This window comes from Rhipicephalus microplus, chromosome X (genome assembly GCF_043290135.1).
Source record: "Rhipicephalus microplus isolate Deutch F79 chromosome X, USDA_Rmic, whole genome shotgun sequence".
Taxonomy (NCBI): domain Eukaryota; kingdom Metazoa; phylum Arthropoda; class Arachnida; order Ixodida; family Ixodidae; genus Rhipicephalus; species Rhipicephalus microplus.
The window spans coordinates 212,671,852-212,684,134 of NC_134710.1; the positions used below are offsets into that span (position 1 = coordinate 212,671,852).

At 46.0% G+C, this 12,283-nt stretch overlaps 1 long non-coding RNA gene across 1 annotated transcript in view; it reads right to left on the minus strand.

The window, feature by feature from the left end:
- The window catches only part of LOC142775956 (uncharacterized), a 65,724-nt gene extending 62,161 nt beyond the window's left edge, over positions 1 to 3,563 (minus strand). The window contains exon 1 of the long non-coding RNA XR_012887179.1: positions 3,048 to 3,563. This is a non-coding gene — a long non-coding RNA (uncharacterized LOC142775956). The remainder of the gene's footprint in view (positions 1 to 3,047) is intronic.
- Positions 3,564 to 12,283: the final 8,720 nt, after the last annotated feature.

Sequence of the window (12,283 nt, forward strand, 5' to 3'; positions counted from 1 at the left end):
TGCTATGAAACACAAGATCTAATATAGACCATGTATCATCCTGCACCCTTGTCGGCACATTCACAGCTTGTTCGAGATCGCATGCCAGCATTAAATCAAAAACAAAGTGGTCACTTGAGGATGAAGAGCATAGTTTGGACCAATTATTATTGGGTAAATTAAAATTCCCTGTTAGTATTAGGCGGCTTCCAGAATATTCAACACAAAAATCATAAATTTTAGACAAGAAATCATCACGTGAAGCCAGAGAGCGGTAGGCCCCTACTAAAATATTAGAATTTCCGAACACGTTTAGTTTCAAACATAAGCTTTCATGGCCATCTATTTGTTTTAAAGGCGTAACCATCACATGAGAGCTCAAAATAACGGCAACACCTCTGCCACGCGATGGTCTGTCCCTTCTATACACTTTAAAGTTGCGAGGAACAATTTCAGCATCACTGACACCTTCATGCAGCCAAGTTTCAGTCAAGACCATGATGTCAGGAGAGTATGCTAACAATGTGCTCTCTAGTTCAGCAACTTTATTGATAATGCTTGGTGCGTTGATATTAAGAAGACCCAAGGTTTGATTACATGGAGGCGGGATTTGGCAGGCATTTTTCGGGGGCTTAAGTGCCGGTGATAAACTTCGACGGGTAATGGTTGGAACTATTACTCAGGCATTGCTGCTGTCATCCCACATGAACGTGTCATCATCGATACGGAGCTTATCGTGCAAAAGATTGGGTTTCTTGCCGTTAGCCTTATCAATTTTAGCACTGTCCCACAGCAGTTCACACCTGCGGAGCGTGCAGCAGGAGTAATCATTTTGGATGAAAATTTCGGTGCCGTTCAGCTTTTTGGCGTTCATTAGTACTTCTTGTTTTTCGTTGTAATCCTGTAGGTACAGAATTATGGGACGATTTCCAGTTTTCCTTCCAAGTCGGTGTATACGTCCAATCCACTTGCACTCAACGTCAAGCTTTTTGCCAAATAGTTCTTTAACCTCATTTTTTAGGTGAACTTCCGTTTCATCTATTTTTTCTACAACACCGTATATGACTAAGTTTGAACGGCAGCTGCGGTCTTCTATATCAACAATCTTTTTTGATGTTCTTACTACTGAAGTTTTTATTTCTTTTAAGCTTGAATCGAACAGATTGATCGTGCTTGTTGAGTCTTGTTTCTGTGACCATTTTTCCTACCAGAGAAATTTTTTCAGCCATAACCGCAAGAGAGGATATCTGGACAGCCTGTTCGCTTTTCAAATCGATTAGGCTTTTCAAAACTTCACCTTATTGCACCAGGATTTCAATAAGCATCTTTTCTATTTGAGGACTGGGATTCAGCTCTATATCTCCACAAAGCAAATCATAGACAATACAGATGCACTTATGTGGGCATGGCACAACAATTAAAAACCTTATACTAGAACGTACGCAGCTATATTTGCTAATAACTTGGATAGCAAAGGGAACAGACATGGTCAGCATTGCTGTTTTGCTCACTTTGCCATGCCCAGGTCATATCTGAGTTTTTGAGATCATTGCATGCTTCCTTTCATCCTGCCACAACAATATGCCCTACCCAAAATCTTTGCGAATGTATGCAGACACTCCACTTTCATCTGTGCAATAAATTGTGGTAATAAGGCAAAATTTGGTTTTATATAGACCATGGCCATGAACTTGTTGCACCTTGCAATTACATCAAGCAGGTGCACTTTCACCAATCTATCTGCCTGTCACTAGAACATTCTGGTCAAGCACAGTCAAAAGTACCAAGAGCAATTAGCTGTACCCACTGAACAATGCATATCTTGCGAGTCTAAATTATTATAAAATTTTAACGTTTTCCTCTTCCACTTCATTGAACTTCTAGTTCCTGGCGTTCTGAAATTCGAGGCATCTTGTTCTTCACTGCTGCCCTTTCTCTCATCGCTTCTGTAGCTGCCACTGTAACCATGATTGCCAATAACTCGGAACCATAATAATGTGAAAGATCGGTATGCAAAAGTTGCATTTTTGTTTCAGTCAGGTACAGTGATAATGTGGTCGTCACATGCACAGGTCCAAATTGGAAACATTGAATTAAAATATGTATTACCTGCAATTTAGAACACAGTTTATGCATAAAAATCTATTACAAGTGGAGATTGTCCAGCTGTGTTGTCATGCAAAGTGGGTAAAAAAACTTCGGTAAAGAGCCTTTGGGTAATAAGGCAAACCAAATAGGACCAACTGAGAAGAACTGTACTTTCCAGGATGTGTCTCTTTTTTCTTTTTTTTTACTGCACAAGCTTTGCTCATGTGAAGTACCTTTGTGCTCCTATTCAGTCTCTGCTATTTTAAGAAGCACACCAAGTATTTATGCATTCCAGGTAATTTTCTACAAGTTAACCACAACTATGATAGCCACCTATATAAGCCACGTTCACACAATGTATGCTATATACACAGATATTACATGTGTTACAAACACATTCTCATAAGTACTTCTATAATCTTGATTCTGAATATATTTATATATTTATTTAACCATTTATTTATGCATTGTACCCCACTGGCCCCAAAAAGCATCAAATAGATGAAGGGGTTATAGAAAAATCACAATCAATAAAGCATAAAAAATACTACACGAAAGATGAAATGAAGAAAATTTGTACAATGGAAGGGAAAAGAACAAAACACTACAATATAATGCAGTAAAACACAAAATGAAAAAAAAAACAAATGTTTATATAAAAATTAAGCGAACAAACAAACTTCCAAATGCTCATGATATTTCTCAGGGTCTCTTAACGAAACAATTTCACCAGCAAGGTTATGCCAAAGTGCGATGAGGTGAGGCAAAGCACAATTACTGAATGACTGTGTGCGGCCCAAGATGCGTCTGTAACTGAGGTGATTATAACAATGATATATATACAAAAGAATTTCAATCCCGAGATGACTGGTTCAGAAGTACTAGGGGTACTTATGGAAGATGCATAGAAGGCTGACAAACCGGTGGAATCGTAAGTTAAAAATCGGTAATCCCTAATTAGTCCTTAAAGGGCCACTCACCAGGCTCCATACCGAATATTAGTTGGACAGTAGTAGTTGTTGGGTCTTCGATGAGGAACGTTTTGCCACGAAAATTTCTCGAATCGATTCATTAGGAGCAGAGAAAACAGGTTTTCTGAAGCGGCGCGAAAAGAGGATGAGAGGAGACGAGTTCGAAACCCTTGCCGCTCCTCCACGTAGCCTTCGCAAGCCAAACCTCTTCCCCGCCCTCTCCAGCATCCGACCAAAAGGTGGCGTTCGCATGACGTGCCCGAACAAGCCAGCGCCCGTGCACGCGAGCGGCATTGCTTTGTTGACCAGCGTTATTTTGTGGTCTTCTGCCTGTTTCTGCGGGATTGTTTGGAAATGCTGGCTTAGACGCGGTAAAGTAAATTACCACAATGAGTGCGCGAACGCATAGGAGCGTTACACGGCAGTCGTCTGCTTAATGCGCTGACTGTGGGAACCCGAACAGATGTGAAATGCTGGCACATTAGCCCCGCATCCCGTAGCATTTCACGAGAAAAAAATGTAAGAAAAACGTGCACAATTTTTTATTGCGTCTCATTATTTATTTCAAGTTTTACTCATCCCTTAAAGCAACAAATACATAAACTACGCATGTTGTGTTAAATAATTTTTGCCATGTCACGTGGTATACTGTTGACGTCAGAGCAGAGTCGTCTAAGTAGAGGACCAACGTGACCACAGTGCTGTGTACGTAGGGCCATTCCTACGCCCACGTCATGCCCTCATTCTCTACTCGTGCTAAGGTAGAGGGGAGGGCGAGACGCTTTCATCTTGAAATTTGACCCATTTCTGCGGCGTGTAGCGTTGCAAATTTTGGCAGACGTGATCATGAATGCCTCGTCTACTCATTGCGCTTGTCAGCTCAAAATTGTCAAACCTGGTGAGTGGCCCTTTAACATTCTTTGGGTGTCCATGCTATAATGGAACTGAAAAACCACAGAGCAAAGTGTTGGCAAACCCTAAATTGCATGTTTCACTAAGCAGATTGCAGACCTTTCCAGAACTCACATGGTTAACTGGAACAGCATCTGCTATATATATTTCCGGAGGTAAAGATTATGTCCACCAACATTACTTGTGGTGAAGTTAAAGTGATCATGGGCTGATCCCAAGCAAATGTGTTCTCCACGACAGATCAATAGCATTCCTAATTGAAAAAGAAAAAAAAAATAGAGGGAATTTCTAATGTAGTTGAAACTGGCTCCATTTATCAGTGCCTATATAAGTATTAATGAGTATGAGTATTTTCATGAGTATGGTTGGATCAGTAGTTTAATGCCACATGAGTTAAATGGTGCAGTTGGCACATAACTAATGGTGTAAGTATGTATACACCTGCTGGCGTGTGAATCTATCAAACTACAATATTCTTACAAGGAAACGTATAATTGCGGATATTTATGATGTTTACTTGCGATGGCAACGGCTGACACAATGGCGGGCTAGGACCAGTCTTTATCCACTTCGTAGTCTTTTCTTCCAAGCAGAGACCCTCTACCGCTTTATGCCCCAATCCCACTACTGCCTTGTGACACTACTCCGCGGCGTTAAAGCGCCGACCCGGCGCTTGTCACAAAAGTGGAGTGTTGGGCGACATATAAGGCTTCAGTCTTACGACGTGCACAACGGTAGATGGTGGTGGCGTTGAGTGCGCTTCATCGACGACTCGCTGTATCTCGTAGATGCGGTTAGTGACCTTGCGTAGGACTTTGTATGGTATGTCCGTGAAAAAAGAGCTTTGCTGAGAGACCAATGTGACGACAGGGGGTCCACAAGAGTACTATAAAACCGGGTGCATACAAAACTTCACGGTGGTGACGATCATACCAATCTTTCTGAGAGGCTTGAGAAAGTGCGAGTCGTTCTCGGGCAATCTGTCGTGCTGTGTTGGCTCGTTCTATGGCATCGCGGACGTATGTGACAGGGGAGCTTGAACCAGCGGGAAGGAGTGTATCGAGAGGCAGAGAGGGTTCACGTCCATAAAGAAGGTAGAACGGGGAATAGCCTGCGGTGTCATGTCTGGAGGAGTTGTAAGCAAAGTTGACCTAGTGTAACGTTACGTCCCAATCACGGCGGTCTGGAGAAACAAACATCGAAAACATGTCGGTGATAGTGCGATTCAGGCGCTCAGTAAGTCTATTAGTTTGTGGATGGTATGCTGTTGTGAACTTGTTGTTCGTGGAACAGGAACACACAAGATCCTTGACAACACGAGATAAAAAGTATCAGCCTTGGTCAGTAACGAGCTGTCGAGGAGCACCATGATGCAAAATGATTTCGTGCAGTAGAAAGTCGGCGACATCGGTAGTGCAGCTGGTTCAGAGAGCACGGGTGATCGCGTAACGTGTCGCGTAGTCAGTCGCCATGGCAACCCATTTTTTCCCGGATGCAGAAATGGGAAATGGCCCGAGAAGGTCGAGCCCTACACGGTAGAATGGTTCAGCAGGGATCTCAATAGGGTGAGGAGGCCAGCTGGAAGCGATGTTGGTCGTTTTCGACGATTACAAAGGTCATAGCTGGCGACATACTTTTGCACAGAGCGATATAGACGCGACCAGAAAAAACAGCGCCGGACGCGATCATAAGTGCGGGTGACTCCCAGGTGACCAGCGGCAGGTTCATTGTGAAGCTGTTGGAGAACATCTACATGCGAAAGGGAAGGCACGACGAGAAGGCGGACTGGACCATTAGGGTGCATGTTGTGGCGGTAGAGAACCCCTTCATGAAGCAAATACAAGTTAAGAGAAGTGGGTGGAGTAGCGGAACTCAGGCCATTTATGATGGGAAGTAAATCCGGGTCCCGGCGTTGCTAAGAAGCGATATCAAGAAAGTCTGATATTGATAAGACGCAAGCCTCAGTAGCTCTCTCTGTGGCATCTGGCGGATCTACTGAATACCGTGACAGGCAGTCGGCGTCTTGATGGAGGTGACCGTATTTATACACAACCGAGAAGGTGTATTCCGCGCGAAGGTGTAGAAGGTGTAGAAGCCGCGCAGAAGGGAATCCATCATGCGTTCAAAGGTGGCCAGCGCATTGGAAAGCCCAAACAGCATTACTTTAAATTGATATAACCTATCGGGGGTTACAAATGCTGTTTTTTCTCGGTCTCGTGGGTCAATAACGATCTGCCAATAACCGGATCGAAGGTCAATAGACGAGAAAAACTTTGCGCCATGAAGGCAGTCAAGGGTGTTATCTATTCTTGATAAGGGGTAAACGTCCTTTTTAGTGACCTTGTTGAGATGTCTATAATCGACGCAAAACCGCCATGTGTTGTCCTTCTTGACAAGCACGACCGGGGTTGCCCACGGACTAGATGACTCTTTCTGAATGACAGAACGTTCGGCAGCGGCGACACGGTAAGAGCGGCGATGTATTGGGTTGGCATCGCCAGTGTTGATGTGATGGGCCAAACTGATGTCTAGCCTAAAGGGGGGTTGTCTAGATCGAATATGTCCGCATACGATGTCAAGAGAAAGTGGAGGTCTTGTGCTTCAGAGCGCAAAAGATCTGGCGCTATCATTTTGGCAATGTCAATGCTTGAGAGGTTAGGCGCAGTGAGCAAGTTGACGTGAGGAATAGGTTGCTCAGCTGACAATGCAGAGATATCACACTCTTTCAAGGACGACACGATGCCTACTTTAATACCAGCAGGCAGCGCGTGCACGGAGAAAGAGACAAATAGGTCTGGTTGTGGCGTACTCTCACGGCGGTGTGCAGGACAGCAATGGAATACTTTAGCACAACTTTGATAATGGGTGAAACGACATATTCACCATCGCGCACAGGCAGATCACACACGAGCTGCACGTAAGTCTTGGCTTGCTGCGGAAGATGTAGAAACTCGGTAGCGCAAAGGCGACTTTGAGCATCACAGGCACCAGCCGCGTCAAAAGGCAGTTCCAACTGAAGGAGGCCCATCGTGCAGTCGATAAGAACGGAGTGTGCAGAGAGAAAGTTGAGACCGAGAATCACGTCATGTGGGCACTGCTCAAGCACGGTGAACGATACGATGGTCTGACGGCCAGCAATACACACGCGAGAGGTGCACATACCGAGAACAGTGGATGTGCTCCCATCGTCAAGCATTACTACAGTTTCATACAGAGAGCAGCGCTCATGACTGAAATTTGTTCACCTGCCAGTGTCTATGAGGGCTGTAACGGTTACGTCATCCACCAAAAGGTCCAAATTATTGCGGCATGCAGGAATTGTCAACAGAGGATTTGCAGACCGGGTCGTTAATGCAGCGCCACCTCCGGGAGCTGCATGGTCTAGTTTCCCCGAGATTGAGGGCCCAGGTTGTGCAGGGGACCTGGTCCGAGGAATCATCGGCGAGAGAGATCGGCGGCCTATGGGTGATGATTACTGGCTTCAGTACTGAACGTTAGTAGCAGTAGGCTGGGGATCATACAGAGTAGAAAACTGACGAGAGTTGTCTTCAAAGCGGCGCCATGTCCCAGTGTTTCCGGATGAATTGGACGACAGTAGCACGCAATGTGTTCGGCGCGAGAGCAGTGAAAGCAGATCGGTCGATCAACCGGCGTCCTCTATTCAGCAAGGCTCTAATAGCGGGAAGGGTACACCGGGATCTGATTAAGCGAAGCCGAACTCTCGGTAGTGCGAAAAGCCCAAACAGGTGCGATGCCGAGATTTCCTATTTCTTGGCGAAGGACAGTTTGGATGAGGGAAATAGTGGATGCGCTATCTTGAGGGCTGTTCGAAGCGATGGTTGCAGGAGCCATTGCTTCGATTTCGCGGCGAACGATCCGGGTGACATTTTCAGATGATGTAGCTTGCGTGAACCTGGGGCACTCTTCGCAGGTCGAAGTGGCTGCAAAATTGGGCAAGCGTGCAAACTGGTGGGTTATACGACGGTTCTTGGCATGCTCGAAGCGCTGACATTCCTTCACCACTGCATCGACGGTGGCGCAATCTTTAATGATCAACAGATTAAAGGCATCGTCAGCAATTCCTTTAATTATGTTGGCGATTTTGTCAGTTTTGCTCATGTTCTCGTCCACTTTTCGACAGAGGCCCAATACGTCCTGTATATAAGATACATACGATTCTGTCGATGTCTGCACGCGGCCTTCCAGGTCTTTCCTCGCGGCCTGCTGTCGCACAAATGGCCTGCTGAACAACTCGACAAGCTTCACTTTGCAAATGTCCCAGCTGGTCAACTCCGACTCATGCGTCTCATACCAGGTGAGTGCCGCATCCCGCAAGTAAAATACAACGTTGCCCAGCATCAAAGTGGGGTCCCATCTATAGTATTCGCTCACGCGCTCGTACAATGCGACCCAATCTTCGACAATCACCTTGTCCTTGTCTGTGCCCGAGAAGGTTCCGCGGTCTCGTGAAGGCAGGAGTATCAGAGGAGGCAGCTGCTGCTGTGGCTGCTGTTGCTGCGCTTGTTCAGTCTTTGCAGATCGTCGGCCATTTGAATGAAGACGTGCTACGCAGTAACTTAAATCACTTATGCAGTCCAGAACAACATAAGGTCCCGAATAGTGTGCCAGCAATTTTTCACACAACCCAGGTTTCCTATTTGGTGTCCACAGCAACAAGTGATCTCAACTATTCTACATCACATGTCGACGTTGACGGTCAAAATGTGTCTTCGAGCGATCTTGCGAAGTGAGGGTGCGCAGGTAAGCAAGATGTCGGGCTTCTTGTGCACGGCAGACGATCTCGGATATACCGGAATCATGGTGGTCTATAAACGGGCAGACAGTATCTAGGGTATGACGAGGTGGACGAGCATACAGAAGGAAAAACAGACTGTAGCTGGTAGTCTCATGCTGTGCAGTGTTGAATGCGTAAGTGATGAAAGGTAGCACGCCTTCCCAGTTTTTGTGATCTGCTGTGACATACATAGAAAGCATGCTTGTGAGAGTCCTGTCAGTTCGTTCCGTCAGGCCGTTTGTTTGGGGATGATATGGCGTAGAGAGCCAAAAGAATTGTCGCCCACGATCACTGATAACAATTTTAGGAGGTTCATGTCGTAGAACCACAAAACCCAGCATGAATAAACACACGTCAGCTGCAGTAGCCGATGATATAGCAGCTGTCTCGCAGTACCGTGTTAAGTGATCGGTACATACGACCATCCAACGATTCTCATTAGAAGACCTCGGAAAGAGACCTAGAAAGTCAATCCCAACTTCCTCGAATGGAGTTCTAGGGGGTGGAATAAGATGTAGTCGCCCTGGATGAGCACTGGTAGGGCGCTTGCGGCGTTGGCACTCGTTGCAACTAGAGACGTACTGTTCCGTCGTCTGGCGCATTTTCGGCCAGTAAAATCTTTCTTCAAGCCGGCAAAGAGTTTTTGCTGTGCCTAGATGGCCGGACGTTTGGTCATTATGCAAGGCCTGCAAGACGAAAATTCGAAGGCTCTTCGGAGCCACGAGAAGATATCATAAGCCGGTCGTAGCATTGAGTAGTTTTTTTTGTACACAAGCCCGTCGCGCATGCAGAAGCGAGTCACCGATGGTCTTGACTCGATAGGAAGGAGCTCCTGTATGCTGTGGTCCCTTTGATGCTCAATCTTAAAGGCATTGGTATCAGGAAATGGCAGGTCCAATAGCGTGATGTAGGTGTCGAAGTTGCCCACGTCGCAGTCCGTCGATGGAAGCGGTACTCGCGAAAGACAATCTGCATCAGCGTGACAACGACTGCTTTTATAGGAAACTGTAAAGTCGTATTCCTGCAGACGGAGTGCCCAGCGTGCTAGTCGACCAAATGGGTCACGAAGATTGACCAACCAGCAGAGCGAATGATGATCTGTCATGATGGTAAAGGGGCGTCCGTACAGGTAGGACTTGCGCTCGGACTTGCTTAGCGAGCGACATGCATACGCAACGACATGTTCTTTGGTATGAAAGCGTTGAACCAACACGGCGCCTACAGCGATACCGCTAGCATCTGTGTGAAGTTCTGTGTGAGCCAGAGGATCGAAGTGTCGAAGAATCGGATGGGATGTCAAAAGGAATTTCAACTCGGAAAAAGCGGACATACATTCCGGAGTCCAGTCAAATGGCATGCCTTTCTGAATCAGGCACGTGAGTGGGTGCGCGATACTGACAAATCCAAGGATGAATCGACGGAAGAATGAGCAGAAGCCCAAAAAGCTGCGTAGTTCTTTCGCTGAGTGAAGTTGCTTGAACATCTACACTGCAGCCGTTTTCACGGGATCCGGCCGTATGCCTTTTTTGTTCACCAAGTGTCCAAGGACGAGTGTTTGGCGCTCTCCGAAACGACATTTCTTTGAGTTGAGCACCAAGCGTGCTTTGCTTAGGCAGTTCAGCATGAGGTCGAGGCGTGTTGTGCTCACAGAAAGTGCGCCCGAAAATCCCAACTTCGTCCAGATAACACATACATACTTTCCACTTCAAACCATGCAGAATGTTGTCCATGAAGCGCTCGAAAGTTGCAGGCGCGTTGCATAATCCGAAGGGCATCACATTGGATTCAAAAAGACCATCTGGTGTAACAAATGCCGTTTTCTCTTTATCTTCCTCATGCATTGGAATATGCCGATACCCCGACCTCAAATCAACAGACGAAAAGTAGGAGGCTGATGAAAGGCAGTCTATAGCATCATCAATACGTGGTAGTGGGTACACGTCCTTCTTTGTTATAGCGCAGAGACGGCGGTAGTCAACGCAAAATCGCCATGTTCCATCTTTCTTCTTGACCAATATTACGTGAGCGGCCCACGGACTGCATGATTCCTGAATTACATTCTTCTTTAGCATCTTGCCAACCTGTTCATTTATCACTGCGCGTTTCGCAGAGGATACCAGGTATGGCTTCTGTCGTAGAGGTCTATGGCATGCCGTATCTATGCAGTGCTTTACATGAGAAGCAGGGAATGACAGTGGAGCCTGTAGCTGTGTGAAATTGAAAAGACCAGCATGTTTGCGCAGAATACTCGCCAGGTCATTACGCTTGTTGGTGCTAAGAGACTTGTCAATCATTGCCATTACGGAGGTGTCCTTGGCGTGCAAAAGATTGGAATTGGGCTTATCCGGAGAATCACTGCTCTTTCCAAGGATGGCAATCGAGAACACCTGATGTTGACGGATCTTAGGAAGTTGTAGACCCTCTGGCAGTACCGAAGGTTTATTGGAGCCGTTGATCACCCACAAACCAGTATGCCCTTGCGCAACCGACAACGTACAACAATAGGGTATTAGAACATTTTTCTTTATGCAGCTGAGGCGAATGGGCTCTACGGTGGCATCAAATGTCGTCTCGGTTGCAGGGAAACTGATGACAGGAACACACTTGGCAGACAAGGGTGGTACAGTTGTGTCCATGGACACACAAAGGGTGCTTTCTATAAAGGGCGGGCTTTCCATAAACGCTACTTGAACATTTGAATCTAGTATAATCTCTTGTGCAGCAATCGACAGTGGCACCACAAAGATTCAGGAAATCGAGTCCTAGAATTACATATAAATTGCATGAAAGAGAACAGCACAATCAGCGATAAAATTCTGGCCACCCAAACTAACAGTCACTGTGCAGACACCAAAAGGATGTAAGACCGGTCGTGACAATGAAACCAATGGCAACCAGCTCCGAATCTGAATGGCACGACAGCCTTGAAGCTACAGTAAGAGAAAGATGCATAAAACAGGCCACAATAATTGAATGATGGAATAAAGAAGAAGAAATGAGAAAACTGCTCACTGACATTCAATGTGCGATCTGCAACATCGGTGTTGTGGTCAACAACCTCACTGCCTGTACAGGCAGGATAGAATTTCACATTGACGAATTCAAGACTCACATAGGCCTTCGCCAAGGCCAAACAATGATGCCTCCTGTGGGCCCTACCATCATTCACAATAGCCCTATCTCAAATAGCCCATACCCTGAATACCACAATGGCCAACTTCACTAACGAGCTTGTGGTGTGGCAGTAGAACTGTCGGGGCTTCACTAAGAAGCAACCACTGCTGCAACAATATGTACAACACGCACAACCCAAGCCTCACATAATCATACAGTAAACAGTGGGCACGATACCAAAACTTCGAAGTTTTAATGCACACGCTTCCCTAATTCCCGTTTATTGAGGAATCCCAATTTTAACACGAAAAACAGGTTGTAAACATCGCGGGATTTTCAATAAGGTCGCTTCCATCCATCCATCCAAGTTCAGGCAGGTGTGACTGCGGGCTTGGGTAAATTACAAGGTGTGATGGAGTCGATG